This window comes from Brachycentrus maculatus, unplaced genomic scaffold (assembly GCF_059751285.1).
Source record: "Brachycentrus maculatus isolate JH-2025_06_01 unplaced genomic scaffold, ASM5975128v1 h1tg000797l, whole genome shotgun sequence".
NCBI classification, from domain to species: Eukaryota; Metazoa; Arthropoda; class Insecta; order Trichoptera; family Brachycentridae; genus Brachycentrus; species Brachycentrus maculatus.
The window spans coordinates 202,501-224,656 of record NW_028281525.1 but is presented as its reverse complement, the minus strand read 5'-3'; the positions used below and the strand labels follow the sequence as shown (position 1 = coordinate 224,656).

General features: G+C 30.7%; 1 protein-coding gene across 1 annotated transcript in view; it reads right to left on the bottom strand.

Annotated features, from left to right (window-relative positions):
* The window catches only part of LOC148300193 (uncharacterized), a gene marked incomplete at its 3' end in the record, with an annotated part of 177,075 nt that extends 159,524 nt beyond the window's left edge, over positions 1-17,551 (bottom strand). The window contains exon 1 of the mRNA XM_088275129.1: positions 17,384-17,551. The remainder of the gene's footprint in view (positions 1-17,383) is intronic.
* Positions 17,552-22,156: the final 4,605 nt, after the last annotated feature.

The following is a 22,156-nucleotide window of genomic DNA, read 5'->3' as shown; positions in this document are numbered from 1 at the left end:
ACAATTAGGTATGTCAAATTCTTGAAAGCGGCCGGGTCAGGAGTCGTAATAATCGTCGAGTATGTATGAGGAGATGCATGAATGTAGAAGAATGTTTGCAAAGACAGAGTGGTGTGGCGTTCGATTCTCTCTGCCTACCCCTGCGGGGAAGCGGCGTGATGGTTAAAATTTGCAACCGGTTTTGTTAAAAATATTTAATAATAATTGCGACAGTTCATTTCATTAGTGGGATTATAAATAGGAAGAAATACATTCCAGACAAAAGCTAGTTATAATTTTCGACGTTCGCTTAAGTTGTTAAAACAGAATTTGATAACGTATTGACTATCTCAATATTTTTCTTTTTAAAATTCATTCAAACTTTTAATTTTATTTTCTGCGTTCAAAATCAGATTTTTAAGCTTTTTCAGCTATATGTCGTAGTCGTACAAGAGAAAGTGACCAACTAACGAAATACAAATATTTCAGGAGGGCCATTTAAGTCACTTTTGTTTGGCAAGAAAATAAACATCAATGCAGTTTGTCATTTTTAACAAGTCAATATATTATATTTCCATGTTTAAAATCGCCTTGGATTTTTTTCCGGGCAATATTAAGCTAGAAAGATATCAAATAGTCAATGATCACGTTTTTGTAAACAAATGCACTTGGTCACTTTCTCCTGTACGACTACGATATGTACAAAGTTTTACTATACATATGTCGGAATATATTTTAACCAGGAATATTAAAGCTTAAGATAATTAGACCCTATGTGAAAAGTGGGGCGAAGGATATTATGTTGCTGTATGTGCAAAATTAGGCAAAAATTAGAATAACTGAAACACGCAATATACTCGACACGCATTATTATCGTTAGACTCCCCTCTACCAGCTATAATACACCAGAGTTATACTCGGAACAGCAGTATAAATCATGGTATAACATATTATTGGAGAAAAATCATTAGTTTGAAATATTGTTCCTTATTTTCATATAACCTTGATTTAAGGTTTTTACTGAAATTTTATATTAATATAATATATGTATATATATGCCCAATTGACTCCATTTTTTTAAATATGCTTGTCTTAGCTGTAAGCGGGTTTCTGTATTTATGTATTATAGTACTGTAGTAGCGTATTTGTAAAAAATTAAGTACAAAACATAAATGTCATAGTTATTAATTTTTACGTCATTTTGAAATAAGCGTTAAATTAGCGTTCGCAAGTAAATAACTTGAAAAATTTGTTTTATTATATAACGCTTTTTTATTATTATGAATATTGAGAAAAGCTTACTTGAAGTCGATTAAAAATAAATGTGGAATCAGCTTATACTGATCACATTTGAACCTCTCGTTAGTTTTGATTTGTTTAAAATACAATTTTATTTATTTACATGGTACGCAAATTTGTATTTTATTTTACTACAAATATCATAAGTTTTTTATTGAAACCAACGCAAAATTTTATTACGTAGTTAATCAGCTTTTTATTTAATCATTAAACCTCTTTTATTTTGAATTTTTTTCATAATACACATTTCTCGATGTTTGTTGCCTTGCGTTCGTGTCGAAACAAAAGTCGTGGCGAAACATGAGATAGAAAATGGAAAATTAAATTAGAAACAGAATAATAACTCCGTATCGCCACATAAACAATGTTTTATTTGGCGATACGGAGCATACAAAGCACTTCACGAACTCAGTGACATGAAACATGATAATGTTTATACTATTTAAAATATTTCTGGAATATCCTGAGAAATCCCATCTTTTGGTTTAGTTTCTAAGATTGATTACAATAGGCGGATTATTTAAAAATATCGCAAGTAATAATAAAACAGATTACAACTTTTTGAGTTTGTCCAAATTCACAAATCTGGATTATCTGCGACATACGAGTCACGAGTTTGATCAATATCGAGAAGTTCAAATTTTTTTAGTAGTGTCAATCATGGGTAGAATAGTGAATGTTGATCGTGTGTAAAGGTGATCACTTAATTAAGCCAACTACGGTCGTAATCCCTGTAAATGCTTATATTTCCATATTTTTCTTCATGTGTGGATAAAAAAAAATTAAATTAAATTAATGCCTCGGCACCAAGTAAAAACCATAACAATACGTGATTTATAACAGTATTTGCAATAACGGTAAGCAAATTCTACTATATTATCATTCTTTGTGATGAATTTAAGTTAAATTAAGATTGATAATACTCTTTTAAATATAGATAACCATATAATAAATAAATAACAAAATTGGATAACTTATAGAGCGCCATTTTCGTAAAATACTACCTCAAGGGCGCTTCAAATATTTAAATACTCTCCATACTTTTTTTAAATACACTATACTCGTAAATGATGTTACCAGAAAATTGTAATGATAAATAAATATCTTCAAAATTATCAAAAGATTTATCTTTATACCGATGTACGTGTTTATCCAATCTATACTACATCTTGCAGATAGCAAGTTAGTTCGCGTACTTTAATCTTTTTCCCGCCGAAGCGCAGATTTTGTAAGTGATTGAATTTTCGAAATGGAAAATATTAAGGACGGGTAAATTCATTTTACCTTCAAAATGCATTTTGAACGTGACTGCAGAGCAAATTGGATGAAGTAGGCGGGAAAGATTTTATAAATTAGACGTCACAAGCAAAATGTTACATTATTTATTAATTAAAATACCTTAGCTATTCATAAGATGATTTTTAATTATTAGCATATACAGTACAAAAATAATAATAAAATATTAAGAATACTTAGTGCAATATACAGAAAAAAAGTTTTATTAATAGAGAGATAACTGTTTAACACATTTTACTGTCGTTCAAACAAACAAACGAAATGTCTAAAATGATTTTAAAAAGTTATATGAAATTTATGATTCTTTTTAAAAGGGTATGTTAATATTTTAAGATTGTTCAACAGATTTGGTCAATTACTTTTAAGTAATTTTGACAAACTATACTTTGGTGGAGATATTCAAAATGGCAAAAGATCCATGAAAATGCCCTTTTTGTGGTTTATTTAATTAATTTATTTTTTAAAGTAGATAAAGCGTTTTACGGAAACTCATCCGGGGATCATTTATACTGATAAAAATATATTGTAAGAAAAAAATCACATATTCCATTTTGCGGTAAAAACAAACATAACATATAAAGTGCCCAATATGGTTGAAATCACTACTAGACAATAAAAAAAATTTACTCTTCCGAGTGATTCAATTTTATTTGTTACATTATTACAATAGAACTTCATCTAGGAATTACGCAAATAAAAAAAATTGGAAAAACGATATGTTTTCTTTAAATAGTTGTAATTCAAAACGTATTATAATAATATCAAAAACTTGTTCGACATTTAGAAAGTGTTGTTTGCTTTTCAATTGGAATGCATTATATTCAACACACTTACTTACTCATAGCCTTGTCCGTGCATGAGATACTTATCTTATATTTACTACGTGAATCTCGTAGAAATCGATCTCGAAACCTCCAGCGTAGCGCATTTAAACGGTATTTAAATGCGCTAACCACTAAACTATGAAGGCGAACACAGTTCAATAAATCAAAGTAAATTATATTGTTCGTTTAAAAGCCTTTCCCAAGCATGAGAAATCGTTTAATCGCACGCGAAAACTTTTGAACATCGAACTTTATCAAAGCTCATTATCGAATTATCAAGTCAAAAAACCGAAATATCGCTGTACAGTGTACATCATTACGTCGTTTAAAATTCATTTCGGTGAAATGGGCATGATAAGATCGAATAATGATGTGTTCGTGCCAATAAATACTATTTCCAGAAAGTATCTCTCGAAGTGGAAAATCAGCCATTGAGTATACTCGTACGAGTCGCGAAAAATGTTCATATTCCGAGACATTTTCAATATTTTACTTCTTCCCATGAAAGGGTTTCTAAAAGTTTCGTAAAAGTGACATTTATATGGGAATTTAAATATAGAGATATTTTTTCCTTGTAATAAACTTCAATAATGACTTATTTATAGATTTGGCGTTTAATTTGTAGAACTCTATTTTGATTTATGTATTAAACAAGTGTCACAAAATTATTTTTTTATGTGTTTATTTAAACAAAAAAATACAGTCTATTAAGGCTCAAAAAATCAGTTTTGATATAATATTGAAAACATCAATTCAATGATGACAGAATTTAAGTTATGTCATATCATAGTGTACAATAAAATTATAGTCCACCGATTTCTAGAAGTGTCAGTCTCTTCGTCAGAATAATCATTATACTAGTTTATAAACACTGTATTCAACAACCATAGCACTCGTAAGACTTTGGAAATAAACATTTTTTTAATTTGACATTAAATAAAATGCTTTAAATTTTGTTACATATCAATCTGAAATACACATTTGTAAATTTTTATTTGAGATTGGTATCACTTCTCCGAGCTTTTTGAAGCCCCATCCTATTTCAATATTCTTGCCATAAGATAGGAATCACCCAGATACGAGGGCGGTTACGCCAAACTCGTGTAATATAGATCTTGTAAGTGTGCATAATGGCGTGTCTACAGCCTCGACTCCGTTTAGTCTCGTGAAATATAGGGCGAATATAGTGTTATGACGCTCGCTAGGATTTTTCGTGAGGAACTAGCCCTTGAAATATGACGAGCTAAAGAAAAACTGTGGAGGTCCTAACCAAAACGTTATAATTCCATTATAAATGATTTTATAAAAATTTCGTATTTATTAAAAATATTATCTTCAAAATCATACATTTTCACAAATAATAGGGTTTATTTATTTTATTTTATTTTTATTTCGAAGTAAATATAATTTTTAAATCGACAGTTTTAATTTGAAATCGATATTGTGATTTTAGTGATTGTGAGAATTGTTTCCAGTACGTAGGGTAGAAAAATCGACTAATCGATGTTTGGTCGTTCACGTTTGGCAGAGAAAAGCCAACTAGTCGGCTTTTAGTAGTTAATGTCTTAAATACATATGTAAGAAAAGTTTTAGCAAATAAATAGTTGTTTGACAATTTTTTTTTATTAAACACTTGTATTTTACTGCTTCATTAAGTGGTATAAAACAAGTGTTTATTTTATTTTTTAAATAATCAACATGTCATTCCACAAAGTCCATGCCGAATCAATAAATAATATAGTTATTTTTGACATCCCATCAAAGATAAGGAGGATTATGGAAGTCTGAACATTTATGGGGCTGACGACCGTCAGTTTAAGTGATCACTTTACTCACTTGTAACATTCACCAATTCTACCCATTATTGACAACCTCACTACTCAAATTCTTGAGGTTCTATATATATATGAACCAATTTCGAAACGTTGTTCTTGAATCATTAGAACTTCACTAGAGCTTTCATCTCACCAATAGATGTCTCTAGTGAAGTTCCACGTGTGTAAAGTGATAACTTTATGGTCGTCAGCCCCGTAAATGCCCAGATTTCCATATTCTTCTTCATCATTGATGAGATGATAAAAAATAATATGAAAACAACTCCTATCATTGGAGATAATTCAGATTTTGTGAACAAGGATTTGGACACACTCAAAATGCTGTAAATAATATAGTTGATTGACTGTCATAAGTTGTAATTTTTTTAACATTTCCTCTACGGGAGTCCATCTCGGAACTTAAAGTATTATTTTCGATATTTGTTTTCTATGCAGGTACTACGCCAAGAAGCGGAATGCCGAACGACAGGGGAAGTTTGATTAATGGCACAATGCCGTACTACTTAATTATTTAACACAAGCATAAAATTAATTAAATATCATCAGTAATGATTTATGGCCTTATTGATGAATGAATAATCTGACAGTGCCTTGTCTGGAAGTGCTCTTGCAGAGGGGCGGCTGTGCGGGGGCGGGGAGGGAGGCGGGAGGGGCGCCACTCGACCCACCCCGAGGGCAGATGATCCATTTCTCTCGACTGGCGAGTCGTTAGTCGACGGAAGAAATGTCTCGAAACTTTTAAATCTTATACAATATCTCAAACTACGTCTATAAAAATATCAGTATCGTTAGCTACCCTTGGCCGCAATAATTTGTGCATATTGAATCTCATATACTAACGTACTAACGTATCACATACACAGATACATTTATGAAACAAAAATTATATATAAATAAATATATATATTTTTTGACATCTCATCAAAGATGAAGAAGACTATGGAAGTCTAGGCATTTACGGGGCTGACGACTGTCATAGTTATTTTCATATTTTTTTTTGACATCTCATCAAAGATGAAGAAGTCTATGGAAGTCTGGGCATTTACGGGGCTGAATTTACGGGGCTATGGCGGTCGTCAGCCCCGTAAATGCCCAGACTTCCATAGTCTTCTTCATTTTTGATGAGATATCAAAAAATAATGTGAAAATAACTCCTGTAATTGGAGATAATCCAGATTTTGTGAACAAATATTTGCACACACATTAAAAATGTTGTAAATAATTATACAGTTCACACATATTTAATTTGACCTGTGACCGGGTTTCATCGTTACGGATATCAGCAGACTGGGGGATGTCGATAACGACGTTTCGACTCAGAGAACTCCGTTGTAGTGAAAAATAACCCGGGTTATGGAACTCTGAGTTTCTGTTTCTGGAATCGAACCCATTGTATCATAATTTTATACATTTTTTTAATAATGAATCACTTAGGCTCACTTAGGGCTTATAGGGTTTTGTCACTAATTTGGTAGAGCTGGTTTTACACATTTATTTGTTCACTGAGCGAACATTGAACTCTTTTTCAAAATTACGAAAAAAATTTCAAGGAAGTAGACCTCGATGAATTTTATTATTCATTTTTTATCACATTTTTATGGGATGAATGTTTGTTTACCAAAATAATGAAAACTTTAGTTCCCACAGAGAAGGTTACTCGTGATATTTACTTGATACGTTTTTAACATAATATTACGCTTTAAGTTCTGGTTGCTAGCCCAGAGCAACATATTAAATTTTGAATTAAACGTACTTTATTACAATATACCGTGAATATAACATTGTAACCACCGCCCTCACCATGACGTTACGATGCGTTGGTCAGTAAGAAAAGCATTGAAGAAAGTAGATAAATTTCAATTTATTTATAGATTCGGCATTAACTTTGTGGAATGACATGTTGATTATTTTTTTATATTATTTTTTTACATCTCATCAAAGATGAAGAAGAATATGGAAGTCTGGGCATTTACGGGGCTGACGACCGTCATAGCTAGACGTCATAGTAACTTCACTAGAGACATCTATTGGTGAGATGTAAAGAAGCTTTTTACCAAGCAGAAACTCTTATATTAGTATGTGAGGTCCGAATCCTGGATTATAATCACATACATGAGAAACGCCAGAAAATATAATTTTCTTTTTTTTAATTAAACGCTTGTATAATACCACTCAAAGAGTTTTATTTCATTATACACGACTAAAAATAGGTGAAGTTCTAGTGATTCAAGAACAATGTTTCAAAATTGGTTCATATACATATGTAGAACTTCCGAGAATTTGAGTAGTATGGTTGTCAATAATGGGCAGAATTGGTGAATGTTACACGTGTGTAAATTGGTCACTTAAACCAGCCTATGACGGTCGTCAGCCCCGTAAATGCCCAGACTTCCATATTCTTCTTCATCTTTGATGAGATGTCAAAAAAATTCAATGAAAATAACTCCTGTAATTGGAGATAATCCAGATTTTGTGAACAAGTATTTGGACACACTCAAAATGTTGTAAATTAAAATGTTTTAATCGACATTTTAAATGACATCGAGAAATACAAGAGGTCTATTACCAGCTTGGTGAAATCGAATTGAAATAGTCTTCAATTCTCCACCTTTATCTTCTAACGTTTAATTTCCTTTTATTTACTTTTTATTATTTTTTATTTAATATTTTTTATTATTACTTTTTTTCATCATCAAATTTTTATTCTTTCTTTATATATGAATTCAAGTTGTGCTTATACTTGTTTCTGTAAGTTTTTCGTGTTCTCATATAACTGATGAAAAACATTTAAACGTATTATATTGCCCTGTATTTCATTTCATGTCATGTTTTTCATTGTTTGCAAACCATAAATAAATAAATGTACGCCTCCGTAGTGTAATAGTCAGCACGCTAGGCTTTAGTGATTTTTCAGTCTAATATTTATTTAATATGACCCTAGACTGGTACCTGAAGCGGAAGGCTGATCACCTTTCCTTCGTGCAATTAACTTCAAGATAACATTGCTTCTATATGATGCAGTGCCCTATGCACCATGTAATTATGGTGAGGATAAGGGTTAGAAATAAATAAATAAATATGTTATATATAACACGCTACAAAAAAATTAAACGCTTGCTGTGTTTTTTCCACCGAGTCCACATAATATTTTAAATACCACATATGAGAAAAATTTAATAAAATTCTCGAAGTTTACCATTATTGGTGTTTAGGCAAAGAACCATAAAAATGGGGGCTGACGTAAAGGATAAGGGGAACATTTCACCCTTAAGGAAGTATGCCCTTGGAGTTAATAGGCCAAAGGAATGCTCGAATACTCTACCGTCAGCGAAAAATTAATATTCCACTCCGAACTCTTACTTCTCGGTATCAAGCGCGGTTTGGCAATAACCAATTTGAATATTTTTCCCAAAAAATATTTAATAAGTGATATCGGCCCACTGAAGTACGATTCTCTGATTTAATAAATGTTGATATTAAATTGTTACACTGGATTAGCATTTGAATCGTAAGCCTTATTATGCGCCTTAATTGTTCGCCTCCGTAGTGTAGTGGTTAGTGCTGAAGTGGACGTATGATTTCTAAGTTATCAAAATAAATATAAGGGATGTTATTTTGTTTTTTTACACGTATTACACGAACAATTATACACGTAACACAAAAATCTATATACTACGCGGTTTGTTTTTTTGCCTACCTTATTTTTTTCAGAGTCATATACAGGCAATCTTTGCTTCTTCTGTCTTTTGTGTGTAGACATAAATCATCATAAATTTCATTTGAATTAAATTTTAAATGAGATCACTTGTTTTTGACCACTTGAGTTACATTTGTTTTATTTTAACGACTTGTTTCGGAAGCTACGGATGCTTACATCTACAGGTCTGAATATAAACTTAAGTATAAATAATTATCTGTACTGTAAGTGAGGAGGGGTAAGTGTTCTCATTCACCAATTAATAATGTCTTACTACAAAATAAATTCCGAAACAATAAATAAAATATTCTTATGAATGAGATAATCTTTTTTTTTAAGAGTCATTCTCTTATATTGATTAACCCTTTATTTATTTATTAATACAGTATTAGCAGGTAGATACTCTAGGCAACATTTTTTTTTACATGGAAGTAAATAAATAATTTGTTTGGGTAACGCAAAGCCCGAGATACCTGCGCGCCGGATGGTTCCAATTCAATCTCACAAATGAAAACATGTTTTTCCGGAAATCCAATACCCACTGTCTAATAAAACAAGAGCATACACGTGCATACATCATCTTGGCAGCTCACGTCATACTGACAGCGCGGGATCACATATCCGGACATGGATATTGACAACTTGGCAATGTTTGTATTTACTGGAAAAATAAAAATACGCAATCATCCAAAAAAATATATTTTTATAAATATTCTTATATGTGTACATGGATAGCTAGTATCGTATATATATATTTTCTATAAATATGACAACACGCTCATATTTTTCACTTGTTAACTTACTTCTTTCCCTTGTTCTTTTTCTGCATATCGCTCAATCCTTTCGAGAACGTCATAAATCAAAAATCGTAAATATTCAGTTGTGCATGTTTTCGGAATGCCCAGAAAATGTACTATTTCCCAGCAAAAGAGGCATATTTTAAACTTACTATTTACCCGCTACAGGGCAGAAAGTGTTGTTTTTCCATTTTGAAGAAAGGTTATTGTAATTTTTTTTTTTAATTTTAATTTTTTGTAAATACACTAAATATTTTTCAAATGGAGAAAAGTCCTTCAAATTTTACCTAAAAAGATCTTTTGCGCAGTAAAAAGTTCAATAAGTGGCTTGATATTTATTTTTAATACATTGTATTACATTTTTAAACTTTTAAAACGTTCTTCTGAAAAATCTTTTTTTTTTATTTATGACGTTTTTGAAAGGAGTCAGCGATATATAGGACTGAATAAATTGGCACAGGGCACCTAATAATTTTACATATATATATATTTTTAATGCAATATAATGTTATTTATAATGTAACTGAATAACATACTTTCTATTAAAACGTATAATTTTTTTTCTTTGGCTTTTCGGATTTCGGCTTTTAAATATATTATATAAAAATGTTTGAAGAAGAAGAATACCTACAATAGAGTAGCCAAACGCTCTTACCATCGAAAAATACGTATAATGATAATAAATCAAGATTATATTCATGAAAAAAGTGAGTCTTTTTTAGGTGCATCCATATTTTATTTATGAACTCGTATATTTGAATACCGACCGCTTCTAAAAGGGTTGTCCGCGTGGGCGTTTAAAGCATACATTTTCTTTTAAAATATGGGTCCGTATTGTCCCAAACCTGCTGTCACGAATACAAAAGAACCTAGAGGAATGATATTAAAACACATTTTTGTAGCCGAAAACATTAATGAAAATCTCTCTTAGAAATCTCAGTTTTTTGACATTCAAGAAATTTGATTTTATGCATATTTTTATATGTGGCTTCCTACTTATGTATATAAATTGGTGTATGAATCTCAACGGCCACCGGGGCATGTGTGTTTGACTACCAAACATGAGCTCCCAAATTCGATTTCCGGCACCTCAAAATAAATACAAGATATCTAATAATACAGATATGTTATGTCATGTCGCTCACTCCTTTCAAGAACGTCATAAATCAAAAAACTTGATTTTTCAGGAGAACATTTTTAAAGTTTAAAAATATAACACATTGTATTAAAAATAAATATCAAGCCACTTATCGAACTTTTTATTGTGCAACAGATCTTTTTAGGTAAAACCAGAAGGTTTTTTCTCCATTTGATAAATATTCAGTATATTTAAAAAAATTATTAAACGATACCTTTTTTCAAAATGCAAAAAACAATACTGTTTACCCTGTACCGGGTAAATATTAAGTTAAAAATATGCCTCTTTTGATGGGATATTTTAGATTAATGACGTTCTTGAAAGTATTGAGCGATGTGAGTTTTACCTTCAACTGGTAAAGATGGATGACCTATTATATAGTAATTACATATGTGTTTAAGTAGTTATTACGTAAGGATCAAGTAAATACCACATTTATCTAATGAAATGTCCTATTCCCTATTCATATAGATAAGGGTCAGAATTTATAATCCTTTGCACGAAGCAAAACTTATGATTGTCTGAAACATTGTAGACATTTGACCACATCAGTTGATTCTCAAAGTCGAAAAAATATATTTCCAAGGCATCTCCTGTATTAGGTAATCGTTCGAGCTGACAGGATATAGATATACCATATATGTACTAAAAGGTTAATATAAGACTCCAGGAAGATAAATGTTTTATGTACAGCTGTATTCGATTATTCAGAACCTTTGTCTTGTTTTATTTCGCATTTATCTAACTACGCACGCAGAGCGTATTCAGTTGTAGCCAATTGCTAAAAATAGCATTTGTGTCTCTATTTTCTTTAATATATATATATATATATATATATATATATTTATATATATATATATATATATATATATATATATATATATATATATATATATATATATATATATATATATATATATATATATTATATATATATATATATATATATATATATATATATATATATATATATATATATATATATATATATATATATATATATATATATATATATATATATATATATATATATATATATATGTATATATATATATATATATATATATATATATATATATATATATATATATATATATATATATATATGTATACCAAGGGGTTTTTTTTCAAAAACGTGATCATCGACTATTTGATATCTTACTGGCTAACAACTGACTTGACGACTAACTGCATTGGTGTTTATTTTCTTGCCAAACAAAAGTGACTTAAATGCCCCTCCTGAACATTTTACGTTTTGGTAGTTGGTCACTTTCTCCTGTACGACTACGATATATATATATATATATATATATATATATATATATATATATATATATATATATATATATATATATATATATATATATATATATATATATATATATATATATATATATATATATATATATATATATATATATATTTATATATATATATATATATATATATATATATATATATATATATATATATATATATATATATATATATATATATATATATATATATATATATATATATATATATATATTTATATATACATTTGTTTTAAAATTGCGTTAAATGTTACCTGGGTTCAAAGAAAATTGCGTTGCGGGCTATTGATTTCTGGGCCTTTAGTTTCCACGGCATATTATTTTTAACCTTCCATTATATATTGCTTTTAACACTTTACTTTTTAACGACTTTGAGTGGTTTTATCAAATGACTTTAAATTGTACGTATATTTTAATTGATACCCACCCCTATAAACTAGAAACTCCTTACAATTTTACAGTATCACAAATGTAGTCCGTGACTATTCTGCAGGACCACATACCAACTAATTTATCGAATATAACATTTAAAAGAAACCAAGTTTTTTTATTCAATCGGGTATTCGAGTACGAGCGTATACCATAAATTATATGTTCATATGTGCAATCATAGATGGTAACAAATTCAAACTCAGTATTATGACATGTCTCTTAACAGAACCTTCATCGAAGAAACAATACTATGTTATTGTAATAATTTCATATGACGTCTTAATATTACAAAATCATGATTTCTCACAAATATTTATTTTATACTACCCTCGACTGGTACCTGATGCGCAGGTCTGGTCACCTTGCCATCTTTTAAACAACGATTTAGTAAATACAGTATCAATCCAGTCAGAATTAAAAATATATTTTTTTAAATTCCAAGATTATCACGTAGGTATACGCATTGTTACTCTAAAAAAATAATGATCAATCCCAATTATATAGTATACTCAAATGTGCTCCAAATAACAAGAGCAGGGAGATAGTTTGATCTGGGGCATGTGCTGACAGGAGACAAGTATGATCTATGGCACCTAATAGAAGGTCGACGAGGTGTGTGCAGAAGTCAATATTCTGGAATATACGATATTAGACGGGGATCAGGATCGTCAAGGTACTGTTTAGAGCTGCCCAAGATAAGGACAATTCCTCTCAAGTGATAGTCAACGTCAGAGGACCTAACATGACACAAACAAAAGAAGAAGAATAATATAATCTTACGGATAATGTCCACCAGCTAGCTCTCTGCGTTTTACATTTTAATTTAAAACTATAAGTTAAAATTTCTCCATCGATTTTTGACGATCCACTCAGTTACAGAAAATAATTTTCCACGTTTCGGTGTTTCAAAAAAATAAACAATACCCTGTTATTAAATTCATGTTTACCTATTTTATAATCACCTTCGTATTCAACGCTATCCACACAGTGTAAATTTCATATTTTCAAGTTATTTACACAATTTCCAATTTTCGAATATGATCGACATTTTGATTGTCTTGTTGGCGTGACAAGTACATATTGTGTAATGATGGATTTATTTTACCGTGACAAAATAAAAATATTCCCGTGTGACACTCATTTACACTTTACACCGTTTGATCACAGTATTTTCACTATTCTTTAAACTTTTTGGTGAGTTGGTTACTGACATTGTTTAGAAATAGATCAAACTTTCAAATTTTTAATGAGAACTTTAGTAGACCGTCGAAGAAGCTTTTAAATTAATTAATCTTTTTTACGTTAAATTTTAATGTTAATTTTAAATTCAATCTTTATGTTAATATTATCGGTAAATTCAACATTGTTGTTTTTTGTAAATGTATTGCATGTTTGATTATGCCACTCTATAGTCTGGAAAACAATATATGTACGTAAAACGCAATTTTCCACTTTTAAATCGGTTTCTGTGAAATATTTTCACAGTTCCATTCTTCAATGAAATAATTATGGTAAAAAAGTATGTAAAATTTCTTGAAACGTGTGGTTTATTCTTGAAAATGATTGATTTGCGGTTAGGTTCGTATTTGTGTAGATTACGGCGCATTGTATTACAGAAAAGAAATTATTTCTCAAGGAAAATTTATCCATAAAAATTTATTACACATATCTCATATACACGGTGTTCTGTAAATCATTTAACTTACATGTAATTATTGTTATAATACAATACTAAAACTGATTCAATTTAAATTCGTTTTGTCAGAAAAAAATTATATATAATCAACCCCTGCCTTGTTGTGTATAAAACATAATTTTATCTAGCCTCACACCAATCTAATGATGTCAGTTACGGCGAAACCTGGTCGCTGGTCAAATAAAATTAGTGTGGAAAATCTATATAGTTGTTATTTTATTCTATTTACTAGTTTTTTTATCCTTAACAATAATAGTTTTCACATAAAATATTACACAAACACGTTCAGTCGTGGACCTAATATACATTTTTTTTAAACCCAGGCTAACCAAAAATTGTCCGGACGTTTTTTCTGCTATGAACATTATTATCCCGCTGAGATGAACAAGACATGTTAAATAAATTTGCGATGCGACGTAGGTACAACACGTCAGCAGTAACTCATGCACCCTTTAATCGTAACTCAACCTCTTATATCAACTAGACACACTCGATATTTACATACTCCATGATAATTCAAACGTGTTAAAAAATAAAATTTCCTCTTATATCTGAAGCAGAACCGTCGTGAGATTATTTTTAGAACTCAATAAAAAAAATAAACAAATCTTGTATTTACACCTAAAAACAGTTGTGATGAAACCACCAAATGACAAATTGTAAGCTCTGTGAATGCCCAGAGGTCCATATTCTCATATAAATTATTTCAAATTATTATTTCTCATATAAAATATTTCTCATATCAATTATTTCTCATATAAAATATTATTTTATTATCTTTTCAAATGTCTATAAAAAATAATTTAATAATAAAAACGTTCGTAAAATATCAAATTAAAATAATTTACAATACAGGTTATTATATCGGACACTGGATTATTCACCCTACGGATGAGATGTCAATTTAAAAAGTGTCTCATCTTGAAATGAAACATGTCTCATTCTTCCCTTTTTCTGAAAGAAGATCTGCCCAGGTTTACTACCTGGCATTTGGCTGGCTTAAGCGATCACTTTATACACTTGTGTAACGTTCTCAACGTCTGCCCATTATTGATTATCCATATTATATTAATTCTTGAAACCTGTAAATATGCAATGGATGTTCAATAATGGGCAGTAATGGTCAATAATGGTCAACGTTACGCAAGTGTATAAGGAGGTCGCTTAAACCAGCCAAATGCCAGTACGTAAGCCCTGGGATGCTCAAACTTCCATTATTCATTAAAAAAGGGAAAAATGATACATGTTTCATATCAAGACACCTTTAAAATTGATGATAATTTCTTTTTGGATCCTATCAGTCTGATAATGTCGCAAAAGCAATGAAATCGGTGATTGGTCGATGAAGAATATATGGTCCCGTGAAATATTCGAAGTTTTACAGATATTTAAAGTGATATATTGCTACGAAATCTATTTTTAATGGCTCAAAACAGTTTTTGTACACACTATAAATTTTTCGACACCGTGCTCTGAGCTCTTTTGTTTTATATTATGTGTGTATATTCCGTCGTTTGTATGAAATAATACGAAATATTGCGTGTGGAGAAAATATAAAAATAAAAATTTCGTAATATTTTCTTAATTCGTTGTAAGAACAGTTCGTGTTCGGTTTGAGAATTTTGTCTTCAAATTCTATAATAAGAGCACTGTACGCGTATTTTAAATTATTTCATAATCGAAAACGTAATTAATTGCGATACGACAAATTACAATGCAACCAACAAACAAGTCTTTGGTGTAACACTTCAGGATAAAAGAATAATCTTCACCGTCAAATACACAAAGGTAATGTGATCAGCTCTGCGCTTCAGGTAACAAACAGTCCAAGGTAATATATTAAATAAATATTACAGTGAAAAGTCTATTTATTTTGACCCTCCTGGGAATCTATTCCCCGAACCCGAGACCACTAGCTCGGTAACCTAACGAGCTAACCAGGTCAACGCGATAATAACAATATATATATATACAAATTCGTGAATGTAGTGATACAAAGGTTTAAGCAACATGAGCAGTATGGTGAATATTACAAATATGTATAAGGTGATCACTCAAGCCATTTTTTAAGCCCTCTAAATGCCCAAAGATTTTTATGTATACTTCTAAAAAAAACATTTTTAATTAAATGAATATATTTGTTGCTAGGTGTAGGTACTAGGTACCTACATTTTTTTTCATATGTTTTTAAGTAGGTTATTGAAAATTTTAACAAAATTATTTTTTTATTTACCAAAATTTTTATAAAATGATTATATTTTAATTTTTAATTAAAACACAGTTTTTTTCTTGATATAGAAAAAAATACAAAAACAAAAAATAGCAGCCATTTTTATTCATTCATTTATACGAATGCTTTATGCATTAGTCTGTAGATGCCTGCTATAGTGTCCATAGAAAAGAGCGTTCATTGAACCGATTTAGACAAATGAATGAAAAATAAATCATTCTTTGAATGAACGGAATCTCAATTATCCTTTATCAGAACTTATATTTAAATTCAATTATAACACACATCAAATAAAATAAGGTTATTGCCAATTGAAATCACTTTAAAAAACGTACTTAAATTTTATTGACAGTCACAATAATTAAGAAATGTATATTTTATTGCATATTTCGAACACTTATTTATTTTGTCAAATAATATTATTTTAAAATTGATTAAAACGAATTTTAAATTGAAAAGCAATACATGTAATTCCATTTTGTTCACAAGTACAACTGTTTTGTATTTTATCAATTTATTAAATTTCATATTTAACATTTTCTATAGTGAGCATTGACCTACTGAAATTTCTACATTTGAAAAAATAATAATAAATTTAAATTGCCCGATTGATTTTCAAAGCCTAATTTGTCACGTTTGAAACAAAGGTTTTTTTTTTAATGACTTACCCGTTTAATTTATCTTACTGTTCTCAATGACTTTAATTTAAAATAACAAAGTTTGAAAACAGTGATAAAATATTGCTTTGTTTTTTTCTCTCTCAGAATTCACCTTGGAAACGTTAGAAAATAACATCCCTCTATAGCAAAAGGGTGGCAGGTTGTATGTTTACTAAAGTACTCACCTTAATTCACGGCCTTGCGAGCACAAAGGCTCCAGTTTGTGTCCTAAACAGCCTTCGTCGTGTCTTTTGTCTCGTTTATTAGAAGAAAGAACTGAAAACTGAAACGCGGTTCCTGAAACAGGTTTCAGGACGTCACGACGCTCGGGTAACGACGCCCAGGAAGCGACTAACCGTCTCGACCGGCGCTGGGTCCCGCGGGCGCGTGCGCGCTGCGCAGGGCTGTACACACTGTAATCTATACTATAAACAATAATTCATATATATCGCTCCGTTCATGTGCACATACAAGTGCGTTCTATGTTCGCGTAGATATGGTTCGCTCATTGTTAGAACGAATGCGCGTAGCATTCAATTTGCAATAGCGCATTTTTTCAATATTTCCAAAGCTGAATTTCATAATTTATTTAAATAAGTACCCAATCAATCTGAAAAACCGAAAAAAAATATGATTTAAAGAATTAGCATCTTAAAGGATCTTTCATATGCAGTAAAAATATTTGATTAAACAAAAATAATGTTTTAAATAGGTACATAATTTTTAACTTGTCCAGGAGTGAGTTTTTTTAAATATTTTTTTACTCTTTATAATTTATGTCGTAGTCGATGCTATAAGCAACATATTTTCTTGAATAAAAAAAAACGTACACCAGTAAACATGATTTATCGCAACATTGGCAATTTTGACATTAATCATGTTTTAAACATGTTTTGATAAAAATCACGTCATAACTCATATTTTGTATTGGTTGTTTATATACGACCATACTTCTGAAAAGGTTAAATAACTGTCATACTAATGGTACATGAAAAATTCAGAAGGAAACAGTATATTAAGAAAATATTATAAAAAATTTAATAAAATGAATTTTTTGCTTTCTCTGCGTAAATATTTACAATGTATTTTTATTTCCCTACATGAATTAGTTAGTAGGAGCTTTGTATCCGAGTAAAAATAACGGTATTTGTATATTGTTTGTACCAATTTTTATTTCACCTGCCAACAAAATTAATGTTCTATGATAATTAAAATGTCATCATCGGTATAATTTCAAGGTAATTTGTTAAAAAATACAGAACAAGTAAAAACGATATCTTGTTTTGTTTACATTTTCATTCAAATTCCACTCAAATACATGCGCGATATAAAGTCGCATAAAAAGAGTGACGGATTACCAAATAAGCTCATATGCTTTCAAATAAAGAGATCCTCAAATTCATTTAACGATTTGAAAAACTAGCTACAAAGATACTGCCTATTGCAAAACATCATAATCTCCCATTTTGCATATTTAATTGGTCAAGAATTAATAAACAGTAACAAATGGATGATCATACCATTATCGAAATAATAATGAGTGATCGTTATTCTTTCGATGACGCGAATTACATATTACAAATCTGTTTGTATCGAATTTTCGTTCATATTTTACCTACATCCATCAGTGATTTCCTGGGTTTAAGTATTTCGTTTGTTAATTTCTCTTCTTCTTCCCTCAACCGCACCCAATGGTGCATAGGGCACTGCATCATATAAACGCAGTGTTTTCTTGATCATTAACACGTGAAGGAAAGGTGATCAGCCAGAGTAGTTTTAAATAAATATTAGAGTGAAAAAATCACTTATATTTTTTTGACCTCCCCTGGGAATCGAACCCGGGACCTACGGTACGGTAACCGAGCGTGCTGACTATTACACTTCGGAGGCGGATAATAAATTATAAATCAATAATTGGCGGATAATCAATATTATAAATCTGTTTATATCGTATTTCCATTTATTATTTTAGCACCTATTTCTTCAGTAGTTTCCTAGGTATTTCGTGTGTTAAATTAGTCCCAATAAAAATACCCGATACCCACAGGAGTAGCCTGAGAGTAATCCGGTCGTCTACAGCTGACCGGATTAATGGTATTAAAATATAAACAAGGTTTAGGTAATTATTCGTAGAGGTGGCACTGTCAGAAGTCGATATTACGATACTAATTATATTCCCTAACTAATTACCAAGTTTCGTATGCCCTGGCGTCCCGGGTCCAGCGCTCGCCCCCTCCCCCCTCACAGAAGGGTCGCATGAATGGGAGAGAGAGAGGGACGCACTTATCCCCCCTTGTCAGCCTGTCCCCCTCACACCCCCGCCCGCCGCCCTTCGGCCTACTGAGAAGAGCGGACCGCTACTGACAGTGTAGCCTTACTAAGGGCAAAAGGAGTAACTGACTTTTCAAGTATTTTCATATAACTGTAGAAATAATCATTTTAAATTAATTAACATATAAAAATCATTTTAAAAAATCGGTATTTTACTTGTTTAAATCTCTAATAAAGATGAAGGGAAATAAAAAGTCGAACATTATTATAAGAAAATAAGTAACATTTTTTGGTGTCATCAAGTGTGGCCTTTTTTTGTTTCGAGACTAAAAATCATAATTTCAAAACTTGTAACACCTTTTTTACAGTGCTTCTCCTTTACTGCGAAGCGTACGTACTATTTTATTTTTAGTGTAATTAAAATATTTAAAAAAAATGGTTTTATTTCTTAATTTTATTTTTTCAAATAATTAACTAATTGTACACATTTCAATTATTTGTGAGAATTCATTTTGCTGTTGAAATATCGTTATGACGTTATTAAAATCTGTAGGTTACTGTTGAGTATTTAAAAAAATTACAAGCGTTGCTGTGTAATTCTAGCCCACAACTAAACATTGAATGTTTTTTTTTTACAAAAAAAAAAGTAGCAGATAATTTTGCAAGTAGAAAGATTTAAACATGCAATTCAAACATAATAAAACAACAACTATGTAATTTTTTCCACATTAATTTTATTTTACCAACAACTTGGTTTCGTCGTAACTGACATCGTCAGACTGGTCTGACCATGATCATGTGGAAAAAATTACACAGTTGTTATTTTATTATATGAAATGTCAGTACAAAACGTAAATGCAATTCAAACGTTTTTTCTTCTTTTGGTTTATTGTATTGTATTGATTGTAGATACCTCCCTTGTGCTTAGTGCAGTATACATAGTATACGTATATAAAATCAAATACGTATATTTTACGCTATGCTATTCCGTATCCTGAGTTTTTTTCCTTACATTAATCAATATGTGATATTTAAAACAAATATTTGTGTTTAATACAAAAGAGAATTTTAAATAACACACAATAACCAAATGTGGATTGCATTTAAGGTGACCATGAGTGAGAGAATTCAGGTTAAATTCCCGAAAATTCACGTGATTACAACGGATATGCATGTACAAAAACTGTTTTATAGGACATTTACTTTGAACACACAGATTGGCATTGCACTTTTGTTAATTAAGTAAACACAAAAGCAACTATCGCTTTTCTTATCTCGCTTGGTATAATACCTCTGGACGTAAGAGATAAACACGACGAATGGGCTAGAGGTGTGCCCACTTACTGAATTACAATAATTAATACAATTTATTTCAAGCTTGTGGTAAGTGCAATAATATATTGGTCACTCATTCTGTTCCGCAGTATTTGTTCTGTAGTACTAGCGTATCGGATATATAGCAATAACAGAAATCGCTCACTCCTTTCAACAACGTCATATATCAAAAATCGACAATTTTCAATTGTGCATGTTTTCGGAATGCCAAGAAAATGTACTATATCCCAGCAAAAGCGGGATATTTTAAACTTAATATTTACCCGCTACAGAGCAGAGTGTTGTTTTTACATTTTGAAGAAAAGGTATTGTTTAATTATTTATTTCAATATTGTAAATATTTTTCAAATGGAGAAAAAACATTCAGGTTTTATCTAAAAAGATCGGTTGCACAGTAAAAAGTTCAATAACGCGGCTTGATATTTATTTTTAATACATTGTATTATATTTCTAAACTTTGAAAACGATCTACTGGAATATCAAGTTTTTTTATTTCTGACGTTGTTGAGTGAGCGAAATGTGCGCAGGACTGCCTTATGAAGTGTCGTAGTCTAACTCAAGGATTTATTAGTTTTCCAATCTCCTTAGTAACAATTTTTATTTAATTTTAACATTAATTCGCACTCAATGAGGATGGAACCCACGCTCATCTATACTGATACAAATTTATTTTTCTTCACATCCATCATACCCTCCGATTACGTAGAATTTGACACTACCAGGATTTAAGTTCTGATCGATCTGGTTGGCCAAATCTGTTTTGGCGGTCCTCGTTTTGTTCTCCCATTTACCTTTGCCAAATATACTTTATTAGTCACTCCCTCGTTCCATATCACCACAAAGAACTTTTCTTAATCATTTCAATTATCCATAGTTAATCATTTCAATTAGCCCTTTGTGTAAAATCCAGTGAAATGCGATCCCTCAGACGAATGTGTGGCAAAACGATGTTTGATAGATGTTCGAATGATGAAATAAGGAAAGAATGTAAGGCTGAGATAAGCATTATCGATAAAATTAAGAAAGGTGTGTTGAGATGGTTTGGACATGTGGAGCGTATGAGTGAAGAAAGAACGGTTAAACAAATTTATGAGGCGAATGTAGTTGGAAAAAGAAGCAGAGGACGACCGAGGAAAACTTGGTACAATCATGTTTGTCAAATACTTGAAAGCGGCCGGGTCAGGAGTCGTAATAATCGTCGGGTATGTATGAGGAGATGCATGAATGTAGAAGAGGCAAAGAATGTTAGCAAAGACAGAGTGGTGTGGCGTTCGATTCTCTCTGTCTACCCCTGCGGGGTAGCGACGTGATGGTTAGTTAGTTAGTTAGTTAGTAAAATCCAGTATTTGTGA